Source organism: Sus scrofa, chromosome 17 (assembly GCF_000003025.6).
Source record: "Sus scrofa isolate TJ Tabasco breed Duroc chromosome 17, Sscrofa11.1, whole genome shotgun sequence".
NCBI classification, from domain to species: domain Eukaryota; kingdom Metazoa; phylum Chordata; class Mammalia; order Artiodactyla; family Suidae; genus Sus; species Sus scrofa.
Window position 1 is genome coordinate 22,217,076 of NC_010459.5, and position 18,993 is coordinate 22,236,068.

Sequence of the window (18,993 nt, forward strand, 5' to 3'; positions counted from 1 at the left end):
AATAATTGTTAGGAAATTGGCATATTAGAAGCTAAATGGGTGTTCAGAAGGTTATGTACACATGCCTTGAGTCAAACAGCTAAACCACACAAAGTTAACATTACATCAAAAATACAGAATATGTGTCAGAGATACTTTTTCCTCTGTTGTTATATAGGAATATACAGTGTTTTCCAGTGATTGATTTTTTTTTAACCAAGAAACTTAAAATTATGACTTCTATTCTGGGGTATATCACCTTTAACATAAGAGTCTTGACACCAAAGGTTTGTTCTCCAAGCTTCAATCAAAGAAAAGTTTGACTTCTGTGGTTTTATCCACAAATTCCAAGGTTTCGTAGAATATGCCTCCATATAGGTGAAGTGTGACTCAGAAGCAGTACCATTCTTTATTCATAGACATTAGAAGTAAGTCTTGCAATACATCCTCGTTTTAACCTTAATTGTGCAAGCGAGAGTATATGTATATTCTCAGATCTTAGCAGAAAACATAGATTCTACAAAGAATGAAAATCTAATAACAAACCTAGTGGAAAAGTGATAAAATCAAATTTCTAAAACAACTTAGAAAAATACATATTGAGCACCAAAAAGAATGACAACCTAATAGATTGAAACATATAGTGAATTCACTGCTTATGTTTTAAAAAAAAAAAATTGTCATCTTTGGAAGACGGTATGGAAGCAATTTATTATTCTAAAAATGGATAGATGAAAGGAAACAGTCAAGCCTTTCTCTCTGTCCTTCCTATAGGCACTGCATAGCAGGGGAACCGAAAAGTTTGTAAAAGAAAATTTTCTCCATAGAAGTATCTCAGCTAATAAATGAAGGAGAAATTAACAAAATTAGAATATAACCATTTGTAACCTATAACTTAATAATTGCTGTAGGCAACAATCATCAACAGCTGCTAATATCACTAAAAGACACAATCACGTATTATATATGTCAATAAAATTACACCTTTGTAGTCTTGCCCCACGTCAAAGAAATTACACCTCATTCTGATTAATCCTCTAAGTTTGATTATTAATTTCTAGAAATAAAGAATACCTGCAAAAAACCTACAATTAACTTCATACTTAACGTGAAAGACTGAAGTGTTTTTCCCTAAGATCAGGAACAAAGCAGTGATGTCTGCTTTTATCACTTTTATTTAACAATACATTGGAGATTCAAGGCATTGCACTAAATCAAGAAAATAAAATAGGGGGCCCAAAGATCAGAAAAGAAAAAGCAAAATTGTTCCTATTTGTAGATGATATAATTGTTTATGTAGAAAATCCCAAGGGAATCTACAAAACCACCACTAGAGGTGTCTCTCCAGATTATTCCTATCTGGTTAAGAACCTAGGGCAAAAGCTAACAGCAGATTCCTGCCTGGCACTTATCAGTCCCCAAAATATGAACTTGATTTTCACTTCTTCCCCCATCCATTCACTCACCAGATTGTTACTAGGCAACTACTTGGTGCTAGACCCAGAGTACACTGTAGTTGGCAGAGATGCTGCTACATGTCCTATTTTCCCAGAGGTGGTGACACCAGGTTGGCCACAGAATACTCAGTTAACTGTCATTCTGGCCAGTCCAGATGCCAGTACTTTGACTGTGTACTCTATAAACGAATCTTGGGGGTTTAGATGGGAACCTTGGACTCAGCAGAAACTTTGGACATTCCCATAGCCTGCTGAGAGACAACCTCAATGGCCAAGTCTCTCCCATTAATCCCAACCCTTAGCCCAGTCCTACTTCACTCTTTCCTAGTGTGATTCCTATTACTGAGACTCCGGGATGTTCCACACACAATGACATCAGAATTATAACACATTTCCACTCTTGTGGGGATCCTCAACTATTCACAACCCACACTAAAGATGAATTCACAATAAAAAAATTACAAACCTCTCCCTCCCTCTCCCTTTCCCTCACTCTCTCTCTCTTTCTTGGCATAATGAACAGATACAAAGAGCAGGGATTACCAAACCAAGAAGTAGTGATGATAGAACAGAGACTGATAAACATTTTCTGTTTAAAAAAAAAAAAAAGATTCGTTCCCATCATGGCACAATGGCAAATGAAACCGACTAGGAACCATGAGGTTGTGGGTTCGATCCCTGGCCTCACTGAGTGGGTTAAGGATTGACATTGCCGTGAGCTGTGGTGTAGGTTGCAGACGTGGCTTGGATCTGATGTTGCTGTGGCTCTGGTGTAGGCCAGCAGCAACAGCTCCAATTAGACCCCTAGCCTAGGAACCTCCATATACCATGGATGTGGCTCTAAAACGACAAAAGATTAAAAAAAAAAAAAAAAAAAATGAAGTAAATATTTTAGGTTTTGCAGACTACATGTGATTTCTGTGAAATAGTCTTTTACTTTTCTAATCAGCTTTTTAAAAAATTAAAAATCATTCTTAGCTCAAGGGGCATGAAAATACAGGCCATGGCCAAAATGGCCCACAGTTCAAAATTTGACTAGCCTTGTAATAGAATGATCAGTAGTATAAAGATAAAAAGGCAGATCATCATTTTTAAAAACAGGGCAATATAGGAGCTGGGGGTTTGGGAGAGGTGTGCAGACTTCTCAAGAAATCAAATAAAACTTTTCAAATTTAAAAAAAATTTTTTAAATTTAATGCAAGAGAGAGAATTAGAACATATACACATGGGGAAAAAAAATCTTAAAAGCAGCCTAGAATGATAAGGAAAATGAAAAGAGGAGTTAAGAAGCCTAAAGTATAAAGTGAGAATATCTAACATATTAATAGGCATTTTGAAAGAGGATAGAAAGAATGGGGGAGGGGTGCTAATATTTGAAGAAATAATAAATAAGTTTCCAAAATTTAAGTTGTAAATTGAAGACACGTACAGAGGCCCAAAGAAGATGAAGAAAAACAGGTCCATCCTTCAGTACACCATAGAGAAACTCTAGACCAAAGATAAAGAGATAATATTAAAAACTAATCATAAAGAAAAAGGCCATCTATAAAAAATTTTTTTAATTTAAAAAATATTTTTTAAAAAATAATAAATAAATTTTTTAATTTAAATAATCAAGTGCTAAGTTATATATTCCCAAGCAATAGAAGAAGCCCAAAGACTAGTATCTTAAAGATGCTAAGGCAATAAACAAACAAACTTGTCAATCTAGAATCAGTGAAGCTACCCTTCCAGAGTGAGGGTGAACATAGTTTCAGACTTACGAACTCATTCTTTTGAGATTTAAGCTCTCAGCTTACTTCTACTCTGCCCAACACTACAACTTGTCATAATAATATTTACCTAGATAAATCTCCCAATACCTGGGCTTCTGGATTTTCTGATGTCCTCTCTTCAAATTATACACGATACCTCATGAAGTCACTGCCACGAATATGTCACAATCAATAACACTAACACCTCTACAGTCTCAACTGCCTCATCCCACCCCTCCTATCTCCCCAGCTCATCTCTTGAGCACTCCCATTCTGACATCTCCTCCACCTCAGCAAAAAGTGCCATCCATTAATTCTGCTGCTTTTCAACTATTCCTCACTCTCCTTAAGTCCTCACTTCCCTCCTTATCCAACTAAAATTCCATGCTTCATCAACTTATACCCATTCTCTTACTCCTGAAAGCCTCCATATTTTGCTCACTTCATCACACTTAACTGGCAAAAGCCCGCACTGAATAATCAGTCAGAATAACTACAAAAGGCTGCAAAAGCAAACAACCCCCAAATCTCAATGGTTTAACACAACAAAAATATAATTTCCTATCAATATCATAAGTTGTATCTGGTTCACCAGGGAATGTGCTCCAGTCACTCAGGGACAAACCTAGGCTGATGGAGTCTCTAGAATCTATAACTGCACCCCCCCAGATCATGTCCCCACCAGAAGAGTGAGAGGGCTACACAGGGCCATATTACAGCTTTAGCCTGGAAGTCACACATCTCCTTTCCATTCGTGTCCACTGGCCAGAAAGAGCCACATGGTCTCAGGCAGCTGCAGCAGGGCTGTGAAATACTGAAGAGCATGTGGATATTCAGGGAGCACTACATTAAATGTCTCTGCGACATTTAATTTCAGACTTATCAAGAAATCAAATAAAACTTTTATTTTTATTTAATCAGATGATTAAATCCAACTTCCCATGTCTGCATAAACGAGGCACAGGAGCCATCCTTTGACCATGGGATGACATGCATTCACAGGAAGGCCTACCCACTGAGGAAGGTATGAGAGAAAGGACAGTCCAGGCACTGGACGGCTTTTCTGGGTAGCCCGACCGCCCCTGGTGTCCCCCAAAGCATCTTGTTACATGAGGTTTAAAACAAAAGAAAACAAAAACTATCTGTTTAAAGCATTGTAATCAAGCCCCCCAAACACACACAATTTTTTTTTGAGGTTCTCTTTTTTAAGCCCAAATACATTCCTCTTTTATTCTTTATTTTGGATATATATATAAATAAGATGAAAAATGCATATATAATGAAGTATATATAAAACATGAAATTTACCATTTCATCAATTTTAAGTAGATAATTCACTGGCATTTTTGTTCACATTGTTGTACAACCACCACCACCATCCATCTTAGGAATTTTCTTCATCTTCCCAAACTGAAACTCTGTACCCGTTCAACAACTCCCCATTCCCCTGCCCCCTAACCCTGGCAACTGCCATTCTACTTCCCATTTCTGTGAATCTGACTACTCTAGGTATCTCATATAATTGGAGTCACACACTTTTGTCCTTTTGTGACTGGCTTAATTTGCTTAATATAATGTTCTCAAGGCTCATCTATACTGTAAATGTTTCAGAGTTTCCTTCCTTCTTAAGGCTGAATAATATTCCGATACACACACACATACACACACACACCACTTGCTTATCCATTCATCCACCAATGGACATTTGGAGCCGAATGCATTCTTCATACAAAGAGAGCCATTTGCTGGTGAACAAAGATGGCTCAGAAAACTTTACACTGAAAGAAGACTATTTCTTCCAACTCAAACATACAACTTTGCATTAAGCCAAATATAATTTCTGATAAGTTCATAAAGATGCATTTATCAGACACCATTAGCAGCAATACATGTAAAAGACCACTTGGTCTGATAACATTTATTTTAACTAAGTTACTTTGGAAAATTCATATATAATATAAACTTAATTTCTACCAACAGCCAAATTTCTTTTTAATTTATTTGAATAAATAGGAGTAATCTGATTAAAATAAATCCTTTAGGAGGCCTGAAAAATGGAGTCTTAAAACATTTAAGAGTACCTTTTATCCATGTAAGTGATGACCACTTCCCTGAGCCGTATAAAACCACTTCAGGGAGGCCATCTCCAGAAAGTCTATTTGTGGGTTTGTTTAGAATCCAGAAAAAGTTGGGAAAACTACAAGGAAACTAGAAGAGTTAATAGAGTGTCTTCATCTTTTCTACATCTGGATGTTTCCCAAAGTGACATTATTGCTCTAGTGAACACTCTGGCCTGCAATACAAAAGAGCTTCTATTTTTTTACCAAGCCTCAGTCACCTCATCTGCAGAAACTACCTCTTGAGGACAAAACTGAGACAATGCACACAAAACACTGAGCACAGGGCTGGGCACTTAGAAGGCACTGCAATGAGGATAATGATCACTTTAAGAAAAACCATTATCTATCATTTTCTTGTCTCTCCTCATCTTATTCTCTGTATCTTGTTTCTATGAGAACAAGGTGATTCCTTAGCAATCATCACTGAGCCTAGAGTTAAAAAGGAGGTTAGCCTTTGATTTGCAATTCTGAAGCCTGTTGCTTCCAAGAAAGCTGAGCCCAAACATAGGGTCAAAATGATCACTTGCCTAAACCTTTCATTTCAAAACAAAACAAATAATATGATAAAGACTTCATTCAGGAAGCTACCCCTGTGGCACAGTGGGTTAAGTATCCGGTATTGTCTCTGCAGATCTTGGATCCCTGAGGAGATGAGATGCGGGTTTAATCCCTAACCCAGTGCAGTGGGTTGAGGATCTGGCACTGCAGCAGCTATGATGGAGGAGGTCTCAGCTTAGGCTCAGATTTGAGCCCTGGCCCAGGAACTTCCATATGATGCTGATGGGGGGGGGAACTTCACTTAATCCAGTAGGAAACATTTTAACTGTGGTTATCCAGGGATTATGGGTTACGCATCATTTTTGTCTGTCATGTATTTCTTTTGTTACTTTTTTCCAATTTCTGTAATAAACAGCTATCTTTTTTTCCAACAGGCTCATTGCCTGACATCAATGTTATTTACATGCCTGCATTCACAATACTTCCTCTTCAGGTAAAATAGTAAAGGACAAGGCAGGGACGATGGGATTTTGTCCCATACACGTCACCTCCCTGTATCTGAGTTCATGAACTATTGCTACAGGTGTTTTGTTTCCTCTGACCTCAGTTACACATTTGGTATTTTCACTTCAGCATCAGCAATAGACACATCCTTCAAATTAAGACAGTTAAAAATATGTAATATAAGAACCCAATAAAATCATGTTGTCAAATCATGTTTTAGTTCCAAAAGGTAAGTAGTAAATTGAAAAGCATTTGCAATAAGGACAGAGAAACACAAAAATTTACTGACTCTTGGCTGACATTTAAGATCTATCTTCACTGCATCTCAAGATAATTTTTGTTTTATCTTTGTCTTATTTAGTGGTGGCAGCAGTGGGGGGAAGGGGGTATGGGCCAGATAGTTACAAAATGAAAATTAAAAGACCATTATGTGTCAGGTTTTTAATGCAGTGCTCAAAGATAGGATTTTAATGTAGTGTTCAAATGTAGGGTTTTATTAAATGGTAGAGGATTAGGGAGTTCTCCTTACAGCTCAGCAGAAACAAACCTGCCTAGTATCCATGAGGACATGGGTTCAATCCCTGGTCTCGCTTGGTGGGTTAAGGATCTGGCGTTGCCATGAGCTATAGTGTAAGCTGGCACTACAGCTCCGATTCGACCCCTAGCCTGGGAACTTCCATATGATGAGGGTGCGACCCTAAAAAAAAATAATAATAAAATAAAATAAAATAAATTAATAAGTAAATGGTAGAGGATTAGGATATTATTTCTCCAGAAGACCTCGAAATGAGATTAGGATTTTTAAGTATAATTCCCAATCTCACAAATCTTTCTCTCCTGGAGACTATTTCTTCTAAACTACTCTAACCTCAGCTCTGATACAAAGAGCCCCAGAGGGAAGAGGGAAGCTGCATTCACAGGAGAGACATAACTACCACATTCCCAGGCAGCCTGCATCCCAGAGCAAGATCAGCAGCAACAAAAGCTCATATTCAGTTACCCCTAGTACCCCACACATCTCCAAGGATTACTGATGATTTTGAAGTATTTATGTCATCTTATAAATGCTGCCATTCACTCTTACTGTGGCTAGTGGGCATCTGAAAAATCTTTCAACACATCCCCTGTTAGAAGTCCACAGGGACAGATAAGTAATGAGGAAAGGCCTTTCCAAATTTAAAAGGAAACATTTGGTACTTCAGTTTCCAGGATTGCAACATCTCTTTTTCAACAAAGGAATTTATTACACAGTACGTCACCTTTTCCCTGTCGGAGGATTTACTGCCAATTTTGGAGTTGGGTTACTTCTGGTTTTCAAGCCTGTCTTATGAAATTAAAGAAAGGGCTGTCTTAAAAGTGATAGAACACACGTGATTTCAGTCTTCACAGTGTCCCCATGGCTATCAAACCTGGAACCTATTATATACGAGAAGAAAACATAAGGAACTTTATAAAGAGACGAATAAGTCATGAAGATGTCTAATCCGGTCATGTCCAAAAGGCATGGTCACCAAAACACATTTAGTTTTTCTCCAATATTCAGTTCTCTCTAAGTCATGACCCATCAACACACTCTGGATATTCACAGCAATCTATTCAAAACAACTCAGGCTTTTCCAATTTTTTAATAAATATCCAAAAGGAAAACCAATTTTATAATTGCTCTTAGAGACTTCATCTACAAACTAGGATGTGACTGATATATGCGTTAGCATTTCATCATTACTTAAAATACAGAAAAATATACTAGCACAATTACAGTTAAGTGGGAAAATCTCTCATCTGGAGCACAGTGCTAGGCATACACTAAATGTATTAAATGTTTGATACTGATTATACTATTATCAATTTTATTTAGAAGATATAATAACCAAACCGCAAAAGATCCAACTGTCTGAACAAGAGGTAGCTGCATAAATGGGAAGAATTCCAGTTTTGTGAGTACAAATATTTTCATAAACTGAAACCTATTTCAAAGAAACTAAGACACACAAACAAATACAAAAGGTTTTAAAAAATGAGTGTGAGGAGTTCCCGTTGTAGTGCAGCAGATTCGAATCCAACTAGTAACCATGAGGTTTCGGGTTCGATTCCTGGCCTCACTCAGTGGGTTAAGAATCCAGCATTGCCGTGAGCTGTGGTATCGATCACAGACAAGGCTCGAATCCCGCGTTGCTGTGGCTGTGGTGTAGGCCAACAGCTACAGCTCCAATTCAGTCCCTAGCCTGGGAACCTCCACACACTGCAGGTGCGGTCCTAAAAAGCCAAAAAAAAAAAAAAAAAAAAAAAAAGAGTGTGAAAATCCTCTGTCTGTCTCATCGGGGTGTCAGGGGTCTGTGATAACAATACAGAAGTTCCCACCCTAAGGCCTGAGCCGCTTCTCTTCCTGGGCCCTGCTCTTTGTCAAAGTCACGTCTCAATGTGGAAACTTACCCACCACTCTTGTGAGTGTGAATACACATCATGAAATAGGATCTTGCTTTCTGTTTTAAATTTTCTCAGTTTAGTTATCTAAATACAACACCCTCATTGGGGTATCAGAGACAAATGGTCTCAGGCAGTGGAAAGAACCAGAGAAAACTACCCCCCGTAAAAACGGTGTTCCTTAGCTATGTCAGGGGCCTTAGAATTCTATCACTGCTATTGCATTTGTCTAGAAAGCACACTACATGCATGAGCGTTAGACCTCCTCCACTTGAGTACTTGATCAGAGCCATCACAGGGCAGTGCTGTTGGTAATGCTGATGCTCCTTTGTATCTTCTACCTGGTTTCCTGTTCCCTTACGGAGATGAGGGGAACCGCCTCCCTCTGTGGAACAGGAAAGGTGTCACAAGATCTCTTTATCTCAGTTTCCTCATTGGAAAAAATAAATGGCTTAGCTTAAATGGCTTTAAATTCCTCAGGACAAGATTGTATGGCTGGAAGTACTTCTGGAATTTCAATAACTTTCTGGTTAAAATCTAGTTAAGAGGCTTGCCATGAACAGACCACTTAGGAGAAAACCCTTTTAAAAAGCTGTTAATTCATGAAACAACATATCTAGATTATTTTTTAAATCTTTTTTTTAAGGGGGAAGAGAAAAAGGCACTGACTCTTTCATTCACAATTAACTGATCAACTACCGTGTACCTGGGGTTTTCACAACTGTCATTACCTTAGTTAGGGCTCTGCAATTAACTTGTAAGGAAGTCACTGTCATCTCAATGGGACAAATAAGAAGTAAAGAGAAGAACTAAGATTCCAAAATCTAAATCTTGGAAATTCCCATTGTGGCTCAGCAGAAACGAACCAGACTAGTACCCCTGAGGTCACAAGTTCAATCCCCGGCCCGCTCAGTGTGTTAAGGATCTGGTGTGGCCTTGAGGTGCAGTGTAGGTCACAGGTGCGGCTCGGATCTGGCATTGCTGTGACCATGGCTTAGGCTGGTAGCTGCAGCTCCAATTCCATATGCCACAGGTATGACACTAAAAAAAAAATAATAAAATAAAATCTAAGTCTTATAACTCCAAGTAATATGCTTGTTCCAAGGTAGTCCACCACTGCAGAAATCAGTCTTAAATCATCACACAAATAAAGGAGATGCAAGCAAAGAGAACTCCAAAGCCTCAAAAACCTAAATCCATGGTCGAGATCTAAGTAATAGTTACCAGCAGTTAAGTAGCACAACAAATTCTGATACAAACACTTAGGACAGCCCCCAGTTTAAACTATAACACCCTAAAAACAATCACTAAGCAGTCCCAAAGAAATTATGTTAAACCTGGAGATTTCATTTCACATCAAAACCATAGTGTGCATTTTATGAGTAAAAAAAGCCAAGATGTAGCTATAAACATCTACAATAATGTAGATGTGATGTAATGTAAAATAACTATTTCCGCACACATAGTGATTATACATGTAGTATAAAGCCCACAAACAGAAAGAACATAAGCAAGACAGTTATACTATACTATAAATTTAACCTATAACTACTAAGCCAGCCAATATATTAAACATTTAATTAATAATTTTCTTAATGACAAAATTTAGAAGTGATTTATGAGGGTGATTGGAATGGCCAGGGCCTCTTTAAAAACCAAAAAGAGAAGTTTGAGTTGATGTTGCTTCTCAATAAATTCTTCTGTACAAAGGAGAGGCAATATAAATCATTTCACCAGTTTCAAAGCTGTACTCAGCGTTTAAAAACAACATTCAGTGTTTAGAGGCCTCGTGAAGTACAACAGAAAAAAAGTTTGAAATCTGATCACCAGTCATTGCTTCTCCCTTTTGCTATTCAATACAGTGTCAAGGGTGGTTCTGAGATTGGAGAAAGACACAAAAGTTCTGGAGGTGGAAATTACAGTGAAAATAATGAAGTTAGGTTGTCATATGAGAATCATAGCATATCCTGTTAAGAAATAGGTATCCTTGGGGGAAATGACTGGTCCTGAGTCTGGCTAAGGAAGTGTTCAAGAGGAGTCTGGGCATCTTTTTGTTCTACTGGAAAGCAAGGAAACTATCAAAGACAGTCACAGCAAAGACCACAAAAGCCAACTTAAAAGTATGTCCATTGACAAGAGATGAATTAGAATCCAGTGAAGCCCCATTCATTGAGCAAGTCTGATTTCACTCACTGACTCCTTCCTGCAGGAGCTTCCTCAGCAAGAGCTCCAAAGACTTTGGGCAGAGCTGGAGATCTAGAAGACTTCCACACCCTCAGGTACATAGGTCCTCCCTTAATGTAAAGCAGAAGCATGCTGAAGGCTAGGAAGAGAACAAGAAAACTAAGAGAACCTCCTCTGCCTATCTGGATGCATAGAGCTATCACCTGGTGCAAGGCAGTAGCCACCAAACAATGAGCAGGGTAAGAGACCTAAGAGAAATCCTTCAAAGGTATAGTAGATCTTCTCTTGAGCACTGCACCAGTCCTCCAAGGCATGGGGCAGGGCAGGAAGACAGAGGAAGATCTCAGGGATACAGAGAAATAAAGGTAGGGGTTGAAATCTCCCAGTAAACCAATAAGGGGGAGACCAGGCTGTAAAAAAGAAAAAAAGAAGGAGGAGAAAGAAAAAAGAGAGGGAAAGGGAAGGAAGGACAGAGGGATGGAGGGGGAGACAGAGAGACAAGTTTCCCCATGATTCCAAAAGCTGACAGTTGAACAATAAATAACACTAAGAGATAGCTGGAGTTTTGCTGGTATTCAGATCCCAAGCTCTGCTGAATGGCAATCCTAATACCATCATCAAAATATCTAAATTCAGGAGTTCCTACTGTGGCTCAGCAGATTAAGAACGCAACTAGTGGAGTTCCCGTCGTGGCACAGTGGTTAACGAATACAACTAGGAACCATGAGGTTGCGGGTTCAACTCCTGCCCTTGCTCAGTGGGTTAAGGATCTGGCGTTGCCGTGAGTTGTGGTGTAGGTCGCAGACGCGGCTCGGATCCCTCGTTGCTGTGGCTGTGGCGTAGGCCGGTGGCTACAGCTCCGATTAAATCCCTAGCCTGGGAACCTCCATATGCCACAGGAGTGGCCCAAGAAAGGGCAAAAAGACAAAAAAAAAAAAAACAAAAAAACCCAACTAGTATCCATGAGGATGTGCATTTGATCCCTGGCCTCACTCAGTGGATTAAGGACCCGGCATTGAAACAAGCTGCAGCGTAGGCTGAAGATGTAGCTTGGATGGGGTATTCCTGTGGCTGTGGTGTAGACCAGCAGCTATAGCTCCAATTCAACCACTAGCCTGGGAACTTCCATGTGCCATGGGTGTGACCCTGAAAAACAAGAATCTAAAGCCAGGAGTGAATTGTATCTACTGCTGCAAGAAAACCCAGCCCCAACTCAATTACCAATGACACTGTAGTAAACGTAAGAAGAAAGAGGGAATCCCCCTCATGGCTCAGTGGTTAACCAACCCGCCTGGGATCCATGAGGATGCAGGTTCGATCCATGGCCTCAGTCAGTGGGTTAAGAACCTGGCATTGCAGTGAGTTATGTTGTAGGTCACAGATATGGCTCTGATTCAGTGTTGCTGCAACTGTGGCTGTGGTGGAGGCTGGCAGCTGTAACTCCGATTGACTCCTAGCCTGGAAACTTCTGTATGCTGCAGGTAGAGCCCTAAAAAACAAACAAAAAAATAGAAGAAGAAGAGTGTGTCCCTTTTTTATTTTTATTTTTTATTGTTATTTCCCCTAACACACTTTTTTTTCCCCCACTGTACAGCATGGGGACCCAGTTACACATACATGTATACATAATTTTTTCTCCCATTGTTGTTCTCCATTGTAAGTATCTAGACATAGTTCTTAGTGCTGCTACACAGCAGGATCTCATCGGCAGATGACTGGATTAGGAAGGTGTGGTATATATGCACAATGGAATACTACTCAGTCATAAAAAAGAACAAAATAATGCCATTTGCAGCAACATGGATGGAACTAGAGACTCTCATACTGAGTGAAGTAAGTCAGAAAGACAAATACAAATACCATACGATATCACTCATATCTGGTATCTAATATACAGCACAAATGAACCTTTCCACAGAAAAGAAAATCATGGACTTGGAGAATAGACTTATGGTTGTCTGGGGGGAGGGGGATGGAGTGGGAGGTATTGGGAGCTTGGGGTTAACGGATGCAACCTTTTGCTTTTGGAATGGATTAACAATGAAAGTGTCCCTTTTTAGTGGCAAATATTTTCTTCAATCTTGTCCGTATCCCAAACATAATGTTTAGCATACAATAAATAATTATGAGACATATGAAAAAGAAAAAAATATTCTTTACAAACAAGAGAAGGAACAGTAAACAGACGCAGACTGCTAATGGCTCAGATGTTGGAATTATCAGATAAGAACTTTAACTAGAGTATTTTATACAACTAATGGGAAAGGTAGAAATTTTCATAAAAATATGGGAAAACATGGCAAATTTCAGCATAGAAAATCTTCAAATATGAACCAAATGGAAATACTTTAAATTAAAAATATAGTAGCAAAAATGAAAATACATTAAATGGGCTTCAGAGCAAACAGGAGACAACAAAAGAAAGGATCAGTAAACTTAATAATAATCATACTAAATTATCCAAACTGAAACACAGAGAGGAAATGAATGACTAAAAATGGAACAAAGCTCCCCATATCTATAGGATAATACCAAATGCATATAACAGCAGTCCTAGAAGTAGAAGAGATAACAGGACAGAGAAATATCTGAAGCTATGACTAAAAATTTTCCAACTGGCATCGACCTAATAACCCAAGAAGGTCAGCAAGACCTAAAAAGCAAAAACATAAAGAATATCACACTTAAGTACATCATGGTCAAATTGCTTAAAACCAAAGATAAATAGGAGTTCCAATAGTGGCGAAGTGGTTAATGAATCCGACTAGGAACCATGAGGTTGCAGGTTCGATCCCTGGCCTCGTTTAATAGGTTAAGGATCCGGCGTCGCTGTGAGCTGTGGTGTAGGTTGCAGATGCAGCTCGGATCCCACGTTGCTGTGGCTCTGGTGTAGGCCTGTGGCTATAGCTCTGATTAGACCCCTGGCCTGGGAACCTCCATATGCCGTGGGAGTGGCCCTAGAAAAGGCAAAAAGACAAAAAAAAAACAAAAACAAAAAAAAAAACAAACAAAAAAAAACAGATAAATAAACAGGCAGGAAGAAAAGAGACAAGCTACATGCAAAGGAACAATCATAAAACTTCTCACCAGAAACAATGGAAGTCAAAAAGACAACAGAATGACATTTTTAAATCACTGAAGGAAAATACATTCAACACAGAATTCTCTATGCAAAGAAAATATCCTTGGGAAATAAAGACTCATCACCAGCAGAACTGACTATAAATATACTAAAGGGCGCTCTTTGGGCTAAAGGGAAATAATACTAGCAGAAGCTTGATATTAGGAATAAAGAGTTCTAGAAAGAGGAACTAGTTCAGTAATTTTTTTTCTATTTTTTAGGGCCACACTCATGTGGCATGTGGCAGTTCGCAGGCTAGGAGTCTAATCAGAGCTGCATCTGCCAGCCTACACCACAGCCACAGCAACACCAGATCCGAGCTGAATTTTCAACCTACACCACAGCTCATGGCAACGCCAGATCCTTAACCCACTGAGCAGGGACTGGGATCAAACCCGCATGCTCAGATCAGGTTTGTTACCGCTGAGCCACAGGAACTCCCAACTAGAAAAAAAAAAAAAAAAAAAAAAGATTTAGCACTATTAGGAGTTTGTGTATGTGTGTGTGTGTGTGTGTGTGTGTGTGTGTGTGTGTGTGTAAATTTCTTTAAAAGACAACTGACTACTTCAAGCAAAAATAAATAATGATGATGTACCATGGAGTTTACAACACAATTTCAACATAAAAATATATGCTAAGAGTTCAAAGAGTGGGAAGGAAATAATGGATTTGTACCACTAAAAGAACGTTGTATTGTTTGTGAAGTGATATATTATTATCCTAATTAGACTATGGTACATGTAATCTGATGCATATGTATTCTCTAGAGCAACCACAAAAAAAACCATAATAAATAAAAGTATTACAAAATGTTAACAAAGGAAAAAAATGAAATACTAAAAATTACTCAACCCAAAAGAAAACAGGAAAAGAAGAACACAGAAACAAAGAAAACAAAGAAAAGAAAAAAAAAGGCAAGATGGTAGAGTCTAGCCCAATCATATCAATATTTACATTAAATTTAAATGGACTAGACATTGTACGTAAAAGGCTCAGATGATCAATTTGGCTCAATTTTAAAAGTGGAGGGACCCACTTTTTTTAACTTTTTTTTTTTTTGGTCTTTTTTTGCTATTTCTTGGGCCACTCCCGTGGCATATGGAGGTTCCCAGGCTAGGGGTCGAATCAGAGCCATAGCCACCGGCCTACGCCAGAGCCACAGCAACGCGGGATCTGAGCCGTGTCTGCAACCTACACCACAGCTCATGGCAACACCAGATCATTAACCCACTGAGCAAGGGCAGGGATCGAACCCGCAACCTCATGGTTCCTAGTCGGATTCGTTAAACACTGCGCCACGACGGGAACTCCTTTTTTAACATTTTTTAAAAATTATAGTTGATATACAATGTTGTAGGGTAGGGACCCATTTGTTTATAAAAAAAAAACGCTTTAATATAAAGACAAGACAGGGTAAAAGTAAAATGGGTGGAAAATAATATGAGACAAGCACTAAGCATAAGAAAGCTGGTGTGAATATGTTAATGCTAAACAAAGTAATTATCAATACAGATTATCTAGAGATAAAGAAGAATGTTTTATAATTATAAAGGTACCAATTTTTCAAAAAGACATAAAAATCCTAAATGCGTATACACCCAGGAACTTCTAATACAAAGATGTATTTAGAATACTTCTAAAAGTTAAAGCTTCTAAACTGTACTCCTGAGTAGTCAAATATATGATGAGGATAAGATTTTACTTTAGAGGAATTACAATCAATAAATGCAGAAGGAATCACAGAATTCTGGGATATAGTCTCACAAAGTATTAAAAGTTAAAATAATTTTTTTTAATTTTGCAGAGCAACTATATAGACAAATACTATGGAAACATAATATTTAGTACAATAAGTAAGTCAGAAAGGACCATATACCATAGAACACCATGATCCTATAGTCCAAATGAAAACCATAAAACTAAACAAAATACTGTTTAGAGATACACACATATGTGATTAAACTTTTTTTTTAAAGCAAGGGGACAAAACACAAAATTCAGGATAGCAGTTATCTCTGGAGGAGTGGCAGGGGTTTGAGAAAGAGTAAAAGTACATACAATGCTATTACTAATGTTGATGTTTAAGCTAAAATGAATTCAAGGGATTTTCTCTTATTTTTGTTTTATAACTTACATATACACAGTACATTATTTTATATGTACTCAATAATGCAATTTTTAAAAATTAGTTCTTAATAAGAAAACAAGATATAATTAGTCAATATCTACAAAAATCCTTAAAAATGTCTATTCCTTTGAGTCATGAAGTATATTTCCAGGAATTTATGGTCAGGAGATAGACAAGTACAAAAGCTGTGTACAAGAAAATCACTGTTTTTAGAACAGCAAAAAAAAAATAAAATAAAACCAGGAAATAACACATTGGTCATTCTCAGAGATTAAAACAACTATAGACTAGGATTTTATTCAGTTATTTTAAAATAATTAACCATTTAAATCACTGACCTTAGTCAGTAAATTCCTAAACTCTGAGTTAAACCAAGGGTACTTGGATAATCATGGGTTGTCCAGCTAGGAATCTTATGAAATTTTTCTAGAACTGTGTGTAACCTTATGCAGGCAACTGTGTTCACATGCCTATTGCTAAGGAGAGGGTCCATAGTGTTTAGGTTCTCAAAGGGAGAAGGGTTACTCCAAAAAAGTAGTAACTGAGGTAGCTGGTCTCCAAAGATGGCTTTCAACAAACAAAGCTGCCTAGTACTCATATGCATATGAGATTCGCTCCTATAATGAATCAAGATTTGCCCCTTAATTCACTTGCACTAACACAATGCCTGTCTTAGGTCTAAGCCCTAAGCAAGCTTGATAGCTTTTGCTTCTATCCTTTGAGTATGTATCCTGAGCTGTAAGAATCTAGCTACCTTGTAAGAATGTAAGAATGTAGCTACCTTGTAAGAATCTAGCTACCTTGCTAGAGAGGCCACAGTGACAGGGATTAGCCCTGACCCTACACAGGAGACTGCAAAGCCAAGGCACCCCAGCCAACAGCTGAGCCCAACCTTCTGGTTGTTTCCCCCAAGCCACCAGCCACATGATGAAGCCATCAGGGGCACCTAGTTAAACCACTACCTGACTAAAGCCACATGAGCATCCCCAAGCAGAACCAGCAAAAGTACCACCCACTTGAGACCTAGTTAATACACATAATCATAGGAAATAAGAAAAAGTTATTCTTCTAAGCCACAAAGTTTGCAGGTAATTTGTTAAACAGCGATAGGTAACTAAATAGCTACAGACTGCTAGTTCAGACTGAGTAACCTCACCTAATATTATTCAGCCTGATATAATGGCTGAAACAAAAATCAGAAGCTGCCTATCAGAGGATAAAATATCACTCTCATGTTCACTTGGGAAGCACATATACTAAAAATTGGAACGATACAGAGGAGATTAGCATGCCCCTTGCATAAGGATGACACGCAAATTCGTGAAGTATTCCTTAGTCCTCTATGCAATCCCTGTCCAAGCACACATGCGCACACACACTCGCGTGCACACACACATATCCACACACAGATGTCATTTATATAATAGTTTCATTGAGAAAGAACAACTTTACTTTGATTTCATGTACTTTATTTACATAGGCCCTTTTATTACACATAAATGAAACAGATCAAGCATCTAACTTTGCCCTTATATTAAATGAGATGAAAAGAAGTGAGACCTTCAAATGACCCTTCATTTAAAATATTACAGTGGTTACTTATGTAAATCACTTTCCTTCCCTCCAGACTGAAAAAGAACAACAAAGTGGGCTGAGATTCAGGCGACACACATGTGAAAGGTATTTTATAATGCTAATAAAATAGCACTGTATTATGTTATATTAGGACAATTACAATGCTTACTGAATAGAAATACTTTCTATTTATTAATTTCCACAGTAATCTTGCAAATGATACTTGAGAGGGAAACAAATTCAAGCAGAACCAGGAATCCTGCCCCAGAACCAAGAAGCAAAGCAGAACATAAACAATATGAAAACGACCAGATCCCATTTCATCTATTCAATTTGAGTGAAATAAAGATATAAACAAACTTTGTGGTGGTGTGGTTTTTTTTTTAATCTACTGCATTTGATTTTTCAAAACAAAAACATCCATTTCCCACAGCCAGCTTTCTGTTAGCCAAAAATAATGGCAAGAGGCATGGCTTTGGTAAGGACAGATTTCAATGATAACTACATGTTTTTAACTATCTAAATACCTACCTTATAACATTTCTGATAGGACAATAGCTGGTTAAATTTCAATTTGGCCCCTCTACTTTTGCACATTTCTCTGTCGTCATTGAGTGAAGATTGTTTAGATTCTTTAGGCACTCAGACACTGTTTGATTTTTCTAAACCTCAGTTTTCTCTTTTGAAAATGAGAATCATGATGGAAAAAGTACTTTAGCACAGTGCCTAACCATAGCATATGCTCAACAAATGACAGATGTTATCATCCTTATTGCTAATCACAAAATGATGGCAAGTATCAATTTAGCAAGATATTGGTAAACCATTTATATTTCCTTCTCCTGTCCCAACAGAATCCTGATTTTGTTCTGCTTCCTACCCCAACCCCCACCCATGATTGGTTCATGGGTAATTCCCCTTTGTCAATGATTAACTCAGAAATTGGGATGCAACCCAACATTAGCCAACCGGAAAACGTGAAGAGTCAGCTGGGGTGCTTCTGAGAAGTGTTCCCAGAAAAGAGCTACACAAAGTGACTGGTTTTTCTTCCTCTGGAGATTTTTATATGATGAGTTTTCTTAGCAATGTAGTAGCCATCCCAGCATCAGCCTGAAGAAGAGGCCAACAGTGATGACAGCAGAGCAAGCAAGAGACATGGAGAACTAAATCCTTGATGTTAGCAACAGAGCCTTGAACCAATAAGCCCTGAGGTCCACCTACCTCAGAACCTCCTCCTCTGTGAAATCAT

The 18,993-nt window shown here is 38.2% G+C and overlaps 1 protein-coding gene across 13 annotated transcripts in view; it reads right to left on the reverse strand.

Moving 5' to 3' along the window:
• TASP1 (taspase 1) overlaps positions 1–18,993 on the reverse strand; it is a 395,076-nt gene that overhangs the window by 253,707 nt on the left and 122,376 nt on the right. Inside the window, exon 11 of one of the 13 annotated variants that reach the window (XR_002340057.1) lies at positions 2,866–2,924. The exons of the other annotated variants lie outside the window; for them this stretch is intronic. The gene's annotated coding sequence lies outside the window, so the exon portion shown is untranslated. The remainder of the gene's footprint in view (positions 1–2,865; positions 2,925–18,993) is intronic. 13 annotated transcript variants of the gene reach the window in all.